This window comes from Schistocerca gregaria, unplaced genomic scaffold, assembly GCF_023897955.1.
Source record: "Schistocerca gregaria isolate iqSchGreg1 unplaced genomic scaffold, iqSchGreg1.2 ptg001216l, whole genome shotgun sequence".
Taxonomy (NCBI): domain Eukaryota; kingdom Metazoa; phylum Arthropoda; class Insecta; order Orthoptera; family Acrididae; genus Schistocerca; species Schistocerca gregaria.
In genome coordinates, this window is record NW_026062538.1 from 20,001 (window position 1) to 25,000 (window position 5,000).

General features: G+C 51.4%; 1 pseudogene; it reads left to right on the top strand.

Moving 5' to 3' along the window:
- LOC126329776 (large subunit ribosomal RNA) overlaps positions 1-5,000 on the top strand; it is a 9,429-nt pseudogene that overhangs the window by 1,851 nt on the left and 2,578 nt on the right.

Consider the following 5,000-nt stretch of genomic DNA (forward strand, 5'->3'; position numbering starts at 1 on the left):
GCGGAGAAGGGTTTCGTGTGAACAGCCGTTGCACACGAGTCAGTCGATCCTAAGCCCTAGGAGAAATCCGATGTTGATGGGGGCCGTCATAGCATGATGCACTTTGTGCTGGCCCCCGTTGGGCGAAAGGGAATCCGGTTCCTATTCCGGAACCCGGCAGCGGAACCGATATAAGTCGGGCCCCTCTTTTAGAGATGCTCGTCGGGGTAACCCAAAAGGACCCGGAGACGCCGTCGGGAGATCGGGGAAGAGTTTTCTTTTCTGCATGAGCGTTCGAGTTCCCTGGAATCCTCTAGCAGGGAGATAGGGTTTGGAACGCGAAGAGCACCGCAGTTGCGGCGGTGTCCCGATCTTCCCCTCGGACCTTGAAAATCCGGGAGAGGGCCACGTGGAGGTGTCGCGCCGGTTCGTACCCATATCCGCAGCAGGTCTCCAAGGTGAAGAGCCTCTAGTCGATAGAATAATGTAGGTAAGGGAAGTCGGCAAATTGGATCCGTAACTTCGGGATAAGGATTGGCTCTGAGGATCGGGGCGTGTCGGGCTTGGTCGGGAAGTGGGTCAGCGCTAACGTGCCGGGCCTGGGCGAGGTGAGTGCCGTAGGGGTGCCGGTAAGTGCGGGCGTTTAGCGCGGGCGTGGTCTGCTCTCGCCGTTGGTTGGCCTCGTGCTGGCCGGCGGTGCAGGATGCGCGCGCCTGCGCGGCGTTCGCGCCCCGGTGCTTCAACCTGCGTGCAGGATCCGAGCTCGGTCCCGTGCCTTGGCCTCCCACGGATCTTCCTTGCTGCGAGGCCGCGTCCGCCTTAGCGTGCTCCTCCGGGGGCGCGCGGGTGCGCGGATTCTCTTCGGCCGCCATTCAACGATCAACTCAGAACTGGCACGGACTGGGGGAATCCGACTGTCTAATTAAAACAAAGCATTGCGATGGCCCTAGCGGGTGTTGACGCAATGTGATTTCTGCCCAGTGCTCTGAATGTCAACGTGAAGAAATTCAAGCAAGCGCGGGTAAACGGCGGGAGTAACTATGACTCTCTTAAGGTAGCCAAATGCCTCGTCATCTAATTAGTGACGCGCATGAATGGATTAACGAGATTCCCGCTGTCCCTATCTACTTCGCGAAGAATTCATAGAACAATTCAAGGTCCGCTTCAAGGCAGGTCCTCGTGACAGAAACACTGTGCACCATGCCATTGAAGTGTCACCGGAATTGCGTAAACAGATCATTACAACCAATAGACTATACGTAGGCTATAATGCAATATCCGTCAAGGACTATACTGCCCTTGCTAAATGTACCAAATGTCACGATTACGGACATGTTGCAAAATACTGTAGCTTCCTAAACCCAGTATGTGGGAATTGTGGAAGCGAAAAGCATGACAAAACAAAGTGCGACAAAGAAACGCCCACCTGCATCCCTTGTAAATACCGGAAACGCACCTGCAACACTCCCGGTAAGGAGTGTGCAACCTATAAAATAATGATACAGCGGCTCATACAGAGGACAGACTATGGCAACGCGCTATAGAGTCACTCGAAAATCACCGAGCAAACAGTTGCGAGATGCAGGTCGGTGGCGGAAGCTCAAGGAATCACAGGAATCTCTGCCCTCGGTGGTCGACGAGCGAGAGGAGGAGTGGAAGGTCTATTCTGTTTTAGTTCCAGACGTGCAACCGGAGATGCGGGACTTCTCCTGCCAGGTTGGGTCCTTCCTGGCCATTAGGAGGAGTCCTCCAGGAGATCCGGCGACCGAGCAGACCAACTTGGAGTCTACCTCTTCACAGAGTGGGGGCTTTCTCACGCGCAAGGAGGGAGAGACCTACACACTTCCTGTTCCGACAGAGCGGCCGGAGTCGACGGATTTCTCCTGTCAGGTCGGGGGTTTCCTGGCCACAGGGAGGGGTCATCTAGGCTTCCGGGAGGTGGCGGTGACCGGCGGGGCGGCTTCATCCGCCGGGAGCGGGGGTTCCCGCTCGTCCTCGGGGGCGGAGTCGTCGTCGGCTGCCGCGCCAGTCTCTGCAGCAGAGCACCAGCAGACTCCAAAAATGACGCAAGAGGATGTTGAAACAATTCAAGTTGGAAAAATGTACACTCAGTGTCCACCAGGAGACACATACACCATTTGTGAGGAAACGTTAAGACTGTCAAGACTGGAGGAACCCACAGCCCTAAACGCGGCTCTGAGGCAGCTGGTGAGGGTCGGGCATCCTCGCGGAGAGAAGGTCACATTCCCGGCACTGGAGGATGCAGACTGTATTCATCTTGCCGCGTTAAATATTCCCACAGACTTCGAAAAATTACAAGACTTAGTGTCAAAATTATATATCAGACGGGGTCGGGAGTTTGATATTGACAAGACCTATAAAAACATGGTCAAGATGCACGGCAGGATTGGTTTTGATCCTGCCCAGGTATGGCCTGATAGCCATTTCTACACCAGACATCCGGACTAAGATAAAAGTCCTGCAAATAAATGCTATGAGGAGCTCCCTCGTAACTCAGGAGCTCCGAAAGATAGCGGAAGAAAAGAACATCGATGTTATGCTAATTCAAGAGCCAAGCTCTGCCTCCGGCAAGGTCACAGGCTTTCCCGTCACTGCCCAGGTAATATCAATGGGTCCAAATCCCATGTCAGCAATTGTCATTTACAACAAGTTAATTAAAACCACTGTCTTGACACAGTATTGCACCTCCCATGTAACGGTTGTGGAGATAAACTTTTATAATACATTTTGGTATATAATCAATATATACTGTCAATACAGGGATCCAATCAATGTTTATCTTGGGCAGTTATCTACAGTATTGCGAGCCCTAGCAGGCAAAGCAATAATAATAGCAATGGACAGTAACGCAAAATCCCCCCTATGGCACAGCCAAGTTCAAGATCAAAGAGGACAGGCACTGGAAGATATAATTATGGAACATAATTTAAATGTTGTAAATCTCCCCGGCAACCCTCCTACCTACAGGAGCAGAGCTGGGGCAGCGTCCTTTATTGATGTCACGCTCTGTACAACAAACATTGTGAATACTATTCAAAATTGGCAGGTCAATGATAACATTACCACCAGTGATCATAACGCTATTGAATTTACGATAGCATCACAAGTGGAGCATGTGCCAGAGGGGTGGACAATGCAGTACGACTACGGGAGAGCAGACTGGGACCTGTTGGAGGCGGAATTTCATCCTCCGGAGCTGGGAGACGGTCCTTTTGAAGTGGAGGAGGCCGTAGGGGCCTTAATTGTCTCAATCAGGGCGGCTTTGGCCGCGGCAATACCAACGCGAAGGCGCTTCATACGAAAAGCGACTTCTCCATGGACTCCAGAGCTCACCCGGCTCAGGCAGTCTATGAGAAGAGCACGAAGCAGCTATCAAAGGTCCTTCACCCAGGAGGAACGGCACTACCATCTTGCCCAGTATAGGAGAAGGAAATGGCTCTTCAAGGAGACTCTCCGACAACATCGACAGCGGAGCTGGGAAGATTTTGTAAAGTCTCACCTGACTCTGGATCCATGGGGTACACCATACAAAATAGTTAGGGAAAAAATTCACTCACCAATGCATCTCTCGACTGTAAGAGTCGGCGACGCAGACAGAATGACACAGGACTGGTCAGAGACCGCTGAGGAGCTAATGAGGGTGCTCCTCCCAGACGATCGACCTGACACTGACACCGAGATGCAGCAGGAAATAAGACGGCAAGACCAGTTACACTACCACAACAACATACAGGTGTACCCCTACTCCATCGAGGAAGTGAAGGCAGCTATTCGCTCCTTTGCAAAGCGCAAGGCCCCGGGGCCGGATGCAATTCCTGCAGAAGTTCTGCAATGTATTGCAAACAAACTGGCTCCGGGCCTCACGAAAATATACAACAGATGTATGGAAACACAGGTCTTCCCAACCTGCTGGAAGACGGCAGAGGTTATTATTATTAAAAAGGCTCCTGATAAGGACCCAATGATGCCCAAATCCTACCGTCCGATTTGTCTCCTGGACGTCTTGGGAAAGACATTTGAGAAGCTGCTGGTCTCTAGACTGTCTAGTCATAGAGTCCTACGTGGAATGAGTGACTCGCAATACGGATTCCGAGCTCGAAAGTCAACTTCTGATGCTATCAACAAAGTCGTAAGTATTGTACACTCATCCACGCGGAAGTACGTCCTCGGAGTTATGGTGGATATTTCGGGTGCCTTCGACAATCTGTGGTGGCCGGCGCTCTTCTCTCGACTTCGAGAGTTGGAGTGCCCGGCGGCGCTATATGGTTGTCTGAAGGACTACTGCAGAAATAGAGTCGCCAGAATCACGGCTCCTGGTGTCGTGGTGTCTAAGAACATCTCAAAGGGCTGTCCACAGGGATCTGTGTGCGGCCCTTTGTTCTGGGACGTGAATATGGACCCATTACTGAACACACTAGAAAGGAACAACATGACATTAGGAGTCGTGGCGTATGCAGACGACCTCCTCGTTCTTGTTGAGGGTGACAGCCGTGCCGAGATTGAGACAAGAGCGGCCCATGTATCCGAAACACTGATACAATGGTGTCAAAGTTCAAAACTGGAAATCGCGCCTCATAAATCAAGTTTCATCTTGCTGAAAGGCAGACTAGCCAGGGACCCAATCATAAGATTAAACAACCGTATAGTCGCAAGAACACGCGCTGCAAAGTACTTGGGCGTCTTCATAGACGAAGCCTGGAGCTACATTCCACATATAAATCACGTTGCCTCCAAGGCCTTGGCAGTATTAAACAAATTAATAAGTATAGCCCAACGGCGTTTCCATCTCCCTCCGATTGCAACAAAAATGTATAATAACTGTGTCTTGGTACCAATTGTGGGATACGGCTCCAGTGCCTGGGCCCACAAACTCACTCAGGTCAAGCCTGCCACTATGGTAAGAAGGATACAGCGTAATGTAATACTAAGGTGTGTAGGCGCATTTGGTACAACACCAACAGATGCACTGTGTCTAATCATGGGACTCTGCCCTTTAGATC